This window comes from Marmota monax, unplaced genomic scaffold, assembly GCF_021218885.2.
Source record: "Marmota monax isolate L192 unplaced genomic scaffold, Marmota_monax_Labrador192_F-V1.1 WCK01_AAM20220418_F8-fsc00003, whole genome shotgun sequence".
Classification (NCBI taxonomy): domain Eukaryota; kingdom Metazoa; phylum Chordata; class Mammalia; order Rodentia; family Sciuridae; genus Marmota; species Marmota monax.
This window is the reverse complement of record NW_026694084.1, coordinates 35,253,239-35,267,399: the sequence shown is the minus strand read 5'-3', so window position 1 is coordinate 35,267,399 and position 14,161 is coordinate 35,253,239.

The following is a 14,161-nucleotide window of genomic DNA, read 5'->3' as shown; positions in this document are numbered from 1 at the left end:
GGCAACATAATACTGGACCTCAAATTGTACTATAGAGCTAGAGTAATAAAAAACGTGGTGAGCTGGGTGTGGTGTTGCATGCCTATAATCCCCAGCAGCTCAGGAGGCTGAGGCAGTAGGATTGCAAGTTCAAAGCCAGCCAAACCAACTTGGTGAGACCCTAAGCAACTGAGAAAAAATCCTGTATCAAAATGAAAAAAATAAAATAAAATAAATAAAAAGAACTGGAGATGTTGCTCAGTGGTTAAAGCACCCTAGGTTCAATCTCTGGTACCAAAAGGGGCAAAAAACATGGTATTGGCATCAAAATGGATATGAAGATCAATGGAATGGAATAGGAAACACAGACAAATCCACAAAGACACAGTCATCTTGCACCCAACAAAGGTGCTAAAAGTATGTTGGAAGATGAAAGGAAGTCTTTTTAACCATTGGTGCTGGAAAAACTGTATATCCATATGCAGAAGAGTGAAAGTAAATCCTTATCTTATCATTTTTTTCTCTTTCCTTTCATCTTTTTTTTTAAAATTAAAGTGCAGGGAATTTATTTAGAACTGGAAGATGAGACATTAAACACGTTCATGGAAACTACAACATCATTAGATATCTACTCTCTATTTCTTTCTCTGTAACAGGATTTTTGTTTCTGTAGATTTGGCCCATTTTTCTCCCTGCAGGGAAAATGGACCTTAGTCTGACACTACTTTCTGATTTTCTATAATGTCAACTTCGGGTTAACACCACATTAACCCCAAGTCCGAATTCATATGCCCTACCTGGCCTTGAAGCTTCACTTCCCAGCACAAACTAGCCCTGATGTTGTGATCTCAGTTTCTCAAAAGGGGAGCTCGCCTTGAGGTCCACAGTTATGCAGTCTCCAGTTACTTTTGGCAAGGGTGAGGCGTCATCTGGTACAAGCATGCAGGCTCCAGCCCACTCCTTCAGCAGGAGATGGCAGGGAGCTTCCAAGAAGGGAACTCACTGGCTGCACATGAAAATGATCAAATCAGGCTAAGACCACCAGAACACCTCTCTTAGATGTCTCAGGTTCCATCCTCCCAACCCATGAAGTGTGTCAGGAGCATCATATCTCACCGTGCTGAACAGTGGAATAGCTACCTGATCCCACAGCATGCTCAGTGAGGACTGGAGGAAGTCAGGGGTCTTCAATCTCTTTAACACTCCATTTACCTCTTCATCACATCTCCAGCATGGACTCTGGGAATGAGAGAGACTACTACATTTTACAGGTTGTAGGCTCAGAGAGAAAAGAGACACGTGATCTTTTTGGCAGGGAGGGCATGAATAAAAAATAAAAAGTCCTATAGTGAAAATGCAATTCAAATAGAAAAAAAAGACTCTCAAGTGGTTAAAAAGGGGGCAAGATATTATCAGAAAAATTCAACTGATAATACAAAAGTTGCATTCTTTCAGAGATAAAACTGCATTGTCTGTTCTGCAGGAGAGAACAAACTGAACTGTCAATAGATGGGAGAGAAAGTGTCTAAGAAAGAGCCAAGGCTCCTCATCCTCCAAGACCGGGTGGGTTCCAGCTTTCCTCCTAGACAGAGCTTATCCTGCCCTGGGCTGGCTCCACCGCCTGGGCTTCAGCTTCCTTCACATCTAGTATAGTCCTTCACATTCATTTCCTGGTATTTCAGGAGATGATGAGGCAAAAGAAGAAGAGCTACTACCTTTCCTTATTGCAAAATCTGTCTAAGATGGAGGTTTTACAGGTTAAACCTGAGCAGTACATTTTGCCCACCTTGCTCTTGCCCTCAAGCTCTGGTACCTACTCACCAGTCACAGCTCAGAAAGGCATCATCTCAAGGGGAGCTTTCTCCTGACAGAAGCCCATACCTGCTACTGCCCAGGTTCTCAGACAATTCTCTTTGCTTTTCTTCAATCTTTGCCATGTTGCATACTAATTTAGTTATTTTAGTTATAAATTATTTTGTTATTCATTATTTATTTAGAATTAGTCAAGTAATTTATTTTTATTTTACCCACATCCAGTAGTTTGTTGTAAATTATTTTACTTTCATTGCAATGGTTATCCTAGAGATCAAAGCATATTTAATAGTATTAGAATATAAGATAATTAATAATTAATAATTTTACTACTTCCCTGACAATCTAAGGACTTTTAAACTGTTCAGTTTATTCCTTATTTTGTATTACTGTTCCATCTATTTAATTCTACATGTGCTTAAAACTTTACATGATATTACATTGTTTGAGCAGTTATTTTTCATTTGTATTTGAGCATTTATTTACCATTTTCATTGACTCTTTAAATCTTGGGAACAAACACACCTCATTTGGCTTAGGGAAGACAAGGTAGGAATCAGCAGTTGATGATGATGATAAAAAAGGAAAGGTACATAAAGAAGCAAATTAATATTGATCAAACTATTTGCTACATGTAAACATATATGGCATGCATATGTGTGTGTGTGTGTATATATAAAATGTATATTTGTATGTGCATATGGTATTATCATCATGAGATAAACAAGTATACTATTTACAATTAAAGAACTAGAATTCAACCCTAGAGCATTCAAATTTCAAACACTGCATATTATAATACACAGCATGGTAATTAAATTTCTCATACAATTGGTTTTCAATATTGCTGGCTTTCTGTAAAATCCTGGCTATATGAAGGTGTGGGATTTAAGTGTTTCTTGGTATAGGGAGCTTTTTATTCTTGGAACCCTTTCTGTCTGTGCTTTTCAGCACTTGTTAAGTGCCATTGAAATCACCATTTTAATTATTCATCAAGAGTCATTGCTATCAGATCAATTCTTTTTAAGAGGGCATCACTTGATCACGTTAATGTTCTAAATTTGCAGACTCTCTATCCAGGATCCCTGAAGGCGGGTTGTTTGCAGCAAAGAAGGATAGAATAGACACTCAATATATACAGACTTGAAGATGGTTCTGCAGCTTACTTTTGTTTTAATGTCAATTAAGGAGAAGGTTGGCCTTTGTGGGAGAGTGCTCAGATACAAGTTCAGCTAATGTAGTGGAAATCTCACATTATTGCAACTTGAATATTGAGACCACTTTCACTGGAAGGTTTACCTTCCTCAGTTTTATTTGTGATGTGTTACTCTGCTCCTGGGACTGAATATGAGGATGTGATTTCTCCATCCCACAGTCAGTTCTGCCTGGGACCCTTGTTCTCTTTGATGCTGTCATTTCAGAACCATGGTCTCCCTCATTACTAAGTGACCCTACTTTCACTTTGATTTTATTGGGGCTAAACATCTATTTTTAGTTTAACTACCAATACCACTAAACCTTTTACATCATACTTTATTGAAATTTAGATTCCAAATGCAGGGAATAAAAGAAGAAAGAAGGCTAAACAAAACCTTGAAAAATTATGTAAAATATCTTGGACTCTACAGAAAACCTGATTGTTACAGATCTTCTCTCTTATTATCTCAGTTCTCAATCTTCTTCTTTGGGGGTCTCCCTCTTCTTCTAGATAATGAACTCTTCTTCCATCCCTACACTTTGATTCTACATACACACATATCAACACATGCACACATGCATTTGTTCATACACATACATGAGAGTCAGAGCTTACTCAGTGAAGTCTTTCTATCTTAGCCATAAAGCAATCTGTGGGGTGCAGTCATCTGCCCACACCTTTTCCAGGATCAGTTATAGATCCTAGCCACTCACCCAGGGGAGTTCAAGTGCATCCTAGCAGGTGTAATTTGATGCTTCAAGTCCAGCAGAAGAGTATAAAGTGAGATTTGATACCTCAGCTTAAAAGGTGTCCTCAAAGACTTTCTACTCTAATGAGGTGAATGTATATATTTTCATTATGTATGTATTTCATTATTTTGGAAAAGATTCGATAGTGGCTGTGAGTGAATGGTATACACACAGAGCTTCCAAGAATAACGATGTATTTCAGACTAGTAAATTTTAAGTCTAGACTAATAAAAGAAGACTAGTAAATTCTGTGTTAATATTTGTATCAATGGAATGGAACATCTGAAAATATTTCCTATGCTCTTAGTAGAGGTAAAGTGATTATAAATAAAGGGAATGAAAGATAAGGAAAAAGTAAAAACAGGGGAGGAAAAAGCAAATAAAGAGAATGATGTAGGAACCAAATTAACAAGATAGAGGAGAGGAGTCAAGAAGGTGAAAGCTTTACATGTTATTGCCATTTCTATGTGCTCAGATGGACATGTTTATCGATATTCAATAACATTAACAAATCCATTGTAATACTTGGTGGCAAATGTGATGCTTCTCCTTTTAGGTTAAGAGAAAAGTTGTGCCATAAATATTTGGTGTATGTTTTAAGATCAGTTTTGATGGTATGTTACACCCTTGTGGATGGTTTGTCTTCAGGGCATCATTGCCTAATATTTATAGCCTATTTTCTTCCCATTGCTTATAGATCTCTAACTCCTTTAATTCCAGAATCTATTATAAGATGGATTCTAGATTTGATAATTGCAGTAACCTACCAGGATGTGAAGTCAATACTCTCTAGAATAAAATGGAGAATTCCATGTGACTTTTGTTTTCTAATAATGTGAGTAAGGACATCACAGAATCACATTTTTTTTTTTCAGGAAATATTGGATTTGAGCCAATATTTCTACAAGGAGATGCTGATCATCTTTGAAATAGAAAAGGATGCTTTAATCACAGTCTCGCACATAGGAAATCATGTGCCATTTCTACCAGTGCAACCATCCCAGGAGGATGCTAATCCCTCTTCTGTTCCTTTGTGAGCCCTCCATTCTCTGCTCCTTTGTCCCTGGGTCCACACCTCCACTGGGTGTCCTTAGGTCTGATCTACTTATTTTTAGTCATCATCTTTTCCACTCTTTTTCCTAATTCTCATATGTTTCTGTCTCTATTCATTGGTTTCCATTTTTATCTTCTTCTTTACAGATAGGAGAACCACATCTGGGGCAGCTCTCCTCAGCATAGTTGTTATCCTACCTTTTATCCCAGCTATATGAACATCCAGTTAAATCCAGCTATATTTCATATTCCTGTGCTTAAAATAAAGGTCCTATGAGTTAATATACTATATATCAAACACTTTCCCTTTCATTCTTTTGATCTGAAAAGGGACTTCTCCATACCTCGACTTTTAAGTATTTCACAATTTATTTTCTTTGACTGGCTTGTATGAGGGATAGTTTGAAATAAGTGGGAAGTTCCCTTGGCCCCAGAATTGAAAGACCTGGATTCCCAATTTTACTTCTGCTACTACTAGCATATACTTTGTGACAGATGACTTAATTCCTTTGGATCTATTTCCTCTGTCATAAAATGGGTAATTGCCGCAGTCTGGCTGCAGCAAAATAACCGGGGGGTGACGAGCAACTTGTGTACATTGATACAGCAGGAATGGGAGCCGTTTATTGTAGGACAGGAGGGGTATATACACATTCCACACAGCTTATCTTAATTAACATAAACTAGATACAGCAGTCAACCAATAAGGAATCTCCACACTTAATGGCTCGCTGGCGTTACTTCACAAACCACTCCCTCTGGCAAAATGCCAGGTGCCATCTTGACTTGTTTACAGACCCTAACAGGTAATAACTATGCTTGCCATTATTACCCAGTGCAATCATTGACTTCACTGCCTACATTACAGGATTAGTGGTAAGATGTGCTAGAGGGCTGTCAGGATGGACTAGAATTACTTGGGAACAAGAGCGAAGAAATTCAAATTTTATGTTTAGTCTTCTTTAAGTTAGGAAATTAATAATAGAGGCGAGGAGAAGGAAGTGACTGGCTTATTTCAGGAATCCTAATATGCAAGGAAGATGTGTTTGCTTTTCATGTGTATGAACAAAACATCTAATAAGAACAACTTAGAGGAGGAATATTCATTTTGGTTCGTAGTTTCAGAAGCTTTGGTCCATGGTTAGCCAATTCCATCACTCGGGGGCTAAGTTGAGGTAGAACATCCTGGTAGAAGATCATGGAGGGAGAGCTTTCAGCTCATGGTAGCTGGACAGTAGAGAGAGATCATGCACATGAGAAATCAAGGATGAGATACAATACCCAAAGGTAGGCTCCAATAACCTACTTACTCCAGGCATGCCCCTCTTGACCACGTTACAACCAAATAGTCCTTTCACATTATCAACTCATCAAATGGATTAATGCACTAATTAAATTACAGCTCTCATAATGTAACATTTCACTTCTTAACATTCCTTCATTGCCTAAAATGCAAGCTTTTGGGGGATATGTCTTATATTCAAACAATAACAGAAGACAAAGATAAGGAAGTTGGTGAGAGGAGTTTTGGGGTTCAGAGCACAGCCTGATAGCTCAGAATTGAGCAGTTGCTTCTGGGATTCCCTGTAAAGGTAATGTTTCCATGAGATTTGAACAAAGTTCCCTGGCTTCTCATGGGGGTTCTCAGAAGATAACTCAGTCTTATAACACCTAGATTTGTCTGATCTCTCTGTCCTTAGAAATAAGAGAAGTAACTCTTTTGATCCATGAGACAGATGGTATGGGCAAAGAATCGTCCTGATTGATTCTAAGGTAGGAACAAGTGAAACATAGCAGAGTGTTGGTAGATAGTTTGATGCTTATATCTATAGGAAAGCGGTGGTGACTAGAGAAAGGACAGAGACAATGGGGTAAATAAGAGTGGCTTCAAGAGGTGCATTGTGAATAGAAGTCCTATACCATTCAGAAAATATAATTTCCATTGAAAATGGGATTCCTTGTCCTCTTTTGGTGACTGCATTTCTTTAAGTGGTAAGAGAGAGATTCCCTTAGTCCACTCACTTTGGATAGAAAGGGAGCTTCTCAAATATCACAATTGTTTTATCAGCATGTGTGGAACTTTCTGATTATCATTCTGCCAGTCATTATTTGCATGAATTTGTTAGCATTTGTTGAGTGCCTATTTTAGTCTCTCTACTGTGCTTGGCACCTTTATGAAATTTGTCTTTTAAAATTGCATCAAGGGATGTATACCATAGGGGTTGACATCTGATTTAATAGGAAGAGTAATTGAGGCTGATATTTGCCTTTTATGTGTAGGTGGAAAATTGTGAGTCTAGATGTGCCTATTTCATTTGTTTATCAAAAAATAGCACATAAGCACAACATAATCTTACTCAATGTGATGGAAGGCAGAGGAGCACATTAACTTGTATTTCTTACCCAGTTACCAGTAAATGGCTGGACATGGGAGAAGTGTTAAGACTTTATTAGTAAATATATTATTGTTCACTTCCAAGTGCAAGTTCTATAGACAACAAACTCTTTAGCTTGCCACTTGTTGTTGATCACATAGAGACTGGGCAACTTTTGATTTTTCTGAGGGTTATCCCTCATATATTTTTCTTTCCAAACCACAGTTCTTTGAGTGGTTCATATTCTTTAATACCTCTGAGGCTCTTCATAAGCAAGATTTTAAACTATTTTATTGAAGTACGATTGACATACTTAACATACACATCTTGATGAGTGTGGAGATAAGTATACATTCATGAAACCTTCGTCAAAATCAGTGATGTAAACATATCCATTCAAAAGTTTCCTCCCACAGTCTTTATTTATTATTTGTAATAAGAACACTTGATGTAAGGTTTATCCTCTTAGCAAAGTGAAATAAATCCAACACAGAAAGAAAATACTATATGATCTCACTCATATGTTGAATCTTAATTAGCCATGGGACCAGAGAGTTGAACAATGGTTACCATGGCCTAAAGAGAAGAAGTGGGAAGGTTTTGGTCAAAGAGTACAAAGTTTCAATGATGCAAGATGAATAAGTCCTAGAAACCTACTGTAACAGCATAATGCCTATAGATAATAATAGTTGTATTGTACATCTGAACGTTTATAAATGCTGGTAATTTGTTAAACTTGTCTTTCTCCTCCTGCCCCCATTTCCAGTCTGCAGACTGTAATTTTCTTCTTAGGGTAGTTGCTCAATAAAAATGTACGCTCTGATACCTTCTTGGACTGATCTAGAAACATTTTTTATTTTACATTTTGCAACTTCACTTAGGTAGACAAAAACCTGCAACAACTAATGTATATAATTTGATGAGTTTGCATTACATATATACTAATACTACCATCACAATCACAGGTAATAAGCATGTCTATCACCTCCAGAATGTCATGTAACTCCAGAAGTTTCCTTGGGACCCTTTTGTTTTGTAGCAAGAACACTTAATGTGAAATCTACCCTCCTGAGATATTTATTGTTAACTATAGCCACAGCAGATCTCAAGAACTTACTCATCTCACACAGCTGTAACATTTTACCCATTGAATGACCCCTTATAACTTCCTTTGGCTGCTCCCTGGTGACCATCACTCCATCATCTACTTCCACATATTGGAATATTTTAGATGCTTCACACAAGAGGAATTATGCAGCATTTCTCTTTCTGTGATTAACTTGTTGTACTTAGGGTAATAATTTCCAGGTCCATCAGTATTATTGGAAATGGTATCATTTCTTTCTTTTTTGAATGTGGAAAATATAACCATAGAAAAGGAGAGAATATTTACAAACCACATATATAAATAATGAGTTAATTTCCAAATATATGAAGAACTCTTAACCTGGAGCAAAAAATAACAAATAAACAAAACAAAAATACTAGATAACATAAAAATAGGAAAGGAACTTGAAGAGACTTTTAGACAAAGAGGCTATACTAATGAACAGTAGGTATATGACCATCAGATATAAGAAAATATTCTCAAAGAAGTGCAAACCAATACCACTATGAATACTTGCCTGTTAGAGTCTGTAAACAAGTCTGGATGGCGCCTGGCATTTTGCCAGAGGGAGTAGTTTGTGAAGTAACTCCAGGGAGCCATTAAGTGTGGAGATTCCTTATTGGTTGACTGCTGTATTGAGTTTATGTTAATTAGATAAGCTGTGTAAAATGTATAAATACTGCTCCTGTCCTACAATAAACGGCTTCCACTCCTGCTGTATCAATGTACACAAGTTGCTCGTCACCCCCCGGTTATTTTGCTGCAGCCGGACTGCGGCACTTGCCCTTCTTAGGATGTCTCTAATTTTTTCAAAAACTTTAAATAAATGTTGGTGGAGTTGTAGAGAATTGAAACCATCAAACTCATTAAGTGCTATGAAACACATACTAGATTTCTCTACAAAGTATAAATAGAATTTATGATCCAATAATCCTATTTCTGGTTATATATTCAACAGTTATAGTTAGGATTCCAAGGAAGTCTGTGCATACCTATGCTCATGGCAGATTCATTCACAGTACTGATGAACAACCTGCAAGTCCATCAATTTAAATGAATTAAGAATATGTGGTATAAACATAGGATGGAAAGTCATATAACTCTTTAAAACTGATAAACTGTATTCAGCTCAAGCTGCAAATGCTCAGGCAAGCTTTTTGTTTGTTTATTTGTTACTCTCAAACTGTGTCACTGCATGGTGCATTACTTGTCTTACATTTTCAGTCACTCTTGATGATTTTTTTTCTCATTAACATCTGAACTCAGCTATGAGTTTCTTATGAGCATGTGTGTAGCCATGTACATTCTTCCTTCCTAAGCACCTAGTGTGTGATTAGCCCCGATGGGCACATAGTAACTCTTGATGAATGACTGATCACATCATCTTTCTGTCCTTATGCTATAGCTGAACCTCAGTATGTCAGGCATTCTTAATTTTTGCATCTATGCATCCAATTGTCTAAACCATACCCACTCTGATCTGACACTGTCAATATTATCAATAAAATTATGAGGCAAATACATCAATAGTTGTTGTGCTAGTCAGCTTTTCATCACTGTGACCAAAATGCTTGACAAGAAAAACTTAAAGGAGAAAAGAGTGATTTTGCTTCAGTTTCAGAGAATTAAGTGTTCGGTAGGCTGGCTGCATTGCTCTGAGCCTGACATAAGGCTGAACATCAGGGAGGAAGTGAATGGTGGAGAAAAGCTGCTCAGCTCATGGAAGCCTGGAAGGAGACAGAGACAGAGAGATATTGAGACAAAGACAAACACTCTCAGATCATGCCCCCAGTGAAATACTTCCTCCAGCTAGTCCAGTCTCCCAGTAGCCCAATCAGCTATCAATGGCTGAATCCATTAAATGGATTAGTGAAGAGGTTAGCCCATTTAATGGACTAATCCACTGATAAGGTCAGAGCCCTCATAGTCCAATCATTTCCTAAAATCTACATCTCTGAACTTGGCTGCATTAGGAACCAGGCTTTCAACACAAGACTTTGGGGAAACGTTTTAGACCCTAATCAGTAAGGGTTATCTAGATTATGCTGTGATAATAAACCACTTTAAAGTGCTATCATTTCTTGAACACTTATTGTATGTCAAATTAATAACTATTTTGCACACAATATTAATTATGTGTAAAGTTAGCAGACTAAAGCCTCTTACACTCAGAGCTATTGTGACTACACAAATCAAAATGAAATATCACATGCAGGTGGTTTGAAGAATGCAAAATACACAAGATATTGGAGTATATGTGTATACAGACATATGAATTCCTTTCCCATTTCTGCCCCCTGCTTTACAAAATCCTTACACTATTTCTTCCCCATCCCTTTCCAAGTAGGGAACAGACCTCTTTTTATTTAGGTATTCATTGTTAAATCTTTCCAGAAAAGCCAGGGATAGAAACTTGGTTCTATTAATTTAATTACCCTTTTAGTTCTGAGTCTTTTGTTTCTAAGTAAGAATAATACCTGATTGACAGGTTGATAAAAGATAAATTCACATGAAGCATTCAAAACATTTATGAGCAGGCTGATGATAAATATTTTGCTTCCCCTGCATCTGTCTCTGTTTCCTGTTAGAATTATTTTGTTACAACCTCTGGATCAAATATGTCTTCTTCTGTCCACTTGCAGGAGTATTTCCTTCTATTTCCACCCTGAGTGGTGTTCTGATGCATTTTCTCATGAGGAGTGCAGTGCCCTTGTTAACTTTATCCTGAGTGGTAAGTGTAGAATTGCATTACACAGTGAGAACGCATTCAAGTTTTCAATTATTAATAATGAGCAGATGAGCAATTAACAAGTCAAGGTACATTTGCTGGAGGGTGTAGGATGGCAATGTTTTTATTAAGTGATCAGAGCAGCAATTTCTAAATTTCATCTGACCATCCACAAGTGGAGAACATTATTCTCCCAGTGGCATATCATCATGATCCATCTTTACACTCAGTGAGGCTTAACAAGCTATTTTGAAATCCAAGAGCTCTCGGATGGTGTTTTATTGGCTTGCACTCACTCATAATCCAGGCGGTGTTAATAGCAGCATACAATAGAAAGCATGGTATCGTGCAATGTTGGCTGATGAGTTGGCAAATATTGACTAATTCCACACATGTAGGGAGTTGAAGCTGTCAATTCCTGCCATGTTACTCCAAGGGCATACATATTGAAATTTTATTTTTGGTCTTAGGAATCAATGGGTTGATAATTTGCATCAGAGGGTTTAGTACTAAATGCATTCAGGACCAGGCAATCCGAATAATTAATCAAAGTGTCTCCAGGGTAAGAAAACACTAACAGCTCTGGTGGACAATGATTAACTGGGAAGTGTAGAGTCCATCCGAAGGGGAAACTGGTATTCAGCATAAAGCAGATCTTGAACTTTTCAAAGACAATAGTCTGAATTGTTAAAATGTAAGCATTCTCACTCTTTTGGGATATTGGCAACTAATTGAGTTTGGTTTTTGAAACACTGTGTGAGATAAACAGGCTGGATACCACTTTAAATTTCTTAAGGTCAGAGAAGGCTTGGTTGATCTGTCATTATTTCTCTATCAGAGAGGTATTGATTTTATTCAGCTCCACATGCTTGCAAAGTGACTCTCCAACAACTCTCCAAGAACAGGGACTGATGTCCATCTCCCTCGTGGACATTGCAAAGAACCATAGAAAACTACCACATTCTTTCCTTCACTATCAGGCATCCTACCCAGACTCGTGCCGCTACCTGAAGAGCACTGGCCCTGCTGTCCCATTCCCACCTCAGTTCTCCAATCAGGCGCTCATTATGTTTGCAGGCCTCCTTGACATCCTCTGTTCTCCCCAGGACAAGCCCAGGAAGGCAGCACAGAATGCTGGTTAAAAGCTTTGGTGTGGCAAATACCTATAATATATTAAAATACTTCTGTTAAATGCTAATTATACTGTGCCGCTTTTCCCAATTAGGCTCTCTCTGTGTAGCCAAGAGTACATGTCATTCATTTCTGTAGCCCTAATTCTCAGCAGGAATCTGAGCTACACTGGGCATTCAATAAAAAGTGAAGCATTTGTGTCCTGCCCTCACTTAACAAGGCTCTGGTGACCCCTGGGGTAACATCCAAACTCCCTTCTTTGGTCTTGTTTGAGCATGGGCAGCCCTGCTTTCCCCTCGATGACTTCTCAGTAGGTCTTTTAGCCACACCCTTTCCCTATCCTTTGAGTCCACTTGAGTAGCAAATAGATAAGATAAAATTAGCAGAAAAAAGAGTGAGGAGACTGTGGAAGAACGGCCATAGAGAGATCATAGGATGATTTGGTAAGAAAAGTGGTTTCACAAGAACTGAAAGGCATAGTTAGAAGAAGTTGAATGGAAAGGAGACACGACACCGAAAATAAGAAGTAGGAGGAAAGATAGAGGGTTATACTATCAGCCAGGATTGGCTAGGTAATGCTGTGGTAATAGACCCTGTTAAAAGCCTAACTCACTTATTGCAGCAAAGGTTTATTTCTCTCACCTCCATGGTGGGTCACTTACTACTCTGCTCCTCATCTTCTTCCTCCCCAAACCCAAGTTGAGAGGGCCCCCTCTAGAACACCGACAGTCTACGGGAACTGGGAGAAGTGTTTGAAAGTGTGGGTTGTACTCCGTGTGTGTAGAAAGAGGAGAACGTATCAAATCATAGAAGTCTTAAGAAAATCAAACTTTAAAAAATATTTGGGGAGGAGTTAAAAGGTAGATAAAAATAGCTGAAAGTCAGGAGATGAAATGGAAAAGATTAGAGCCAGATGAGAAGACAAAAAAATAGAGGCATCCATCCCATAATGGGGCTAATAATATGGTGCAGGTAAAACATGGCCTAGGGAATGAGTCCAGGCTTGACAGTCAGACACAGCATGTGTCTTGACGAGCTTCATGGGCTGGGTCAGCTTACCTGACGTGGCCCTGTTTTTCCATGTCTATATTTGTGACTCCTATCTTATACTGCTATTAAGTGAATTAAATGACATAAATATGCATTGCAATTAGAGGTTGATTTGGGCTTTTTCTGTTGCCTTGGGAATTGTAAGCTAGGCTCTCCAGTTAGGGAAAAGGGCTGCCAACTATGTCATATCCTAATGAATGCTGCCAGCAAGAGCTCATGTCATGAAAGAGAAAATAGCTAGTAGCAGTCACCACCCTAAACCATACACTTCCCAGTCTCTTTAGCATGTTAGGGGAGCAGGTAGCCATTGTCAGGGTTTCTGTCTTTTCAGGGATACAGTTTTTCTAGACAGAGACCTTTTTATTCCCATGTGTGTATCTACCCCTTCTCCAAAGCCAGTGGCAACTGGGGTCCCTGACAAGAAAGAAGAATCCAGGAACCATGCTATGGGTCCTTCTTGATGCTGCTTTTGTGTAGAGTATTTTTTAAGGCTTTGTTATAATTTGACACATGCCCCTTGGAGTTGAAGGACCTACATGAACTCCAAGGAGGCTGCCTATATCTCTACTGGAGACTTTAGAAGCAAGGAGTTTGCTGGAGTATTGCCCAATCTATGGTGGGAGGAAAGAGTGTTACTATGTTCCTGAGATACATATGAAGCCATTGGCCCTCTGACTCACTTTACAGCTGCAGATAATAAATTTAAATGTTTCTAAAACTCCATTTAAAGGATCAGGGGATTATGATGGGGTGGCAGCATCTCCAGGTTTGCCCAGGATAGCTCAAAAGTAAAGAGAAAGATAGCTGCTTCTCTCTGAGGCTCTGTTCTGTGACAAAGGAAGCCGAGAGAAAGTAAAGATATATAGATAGATAGATACATATCTTTGTCATCAATATGTCATCAATCTGAAGGTCACCTGTAACCATATATAACCAGGTGGGAATAATGGCCAGAAATATTAATGACTGGCAGGTGGG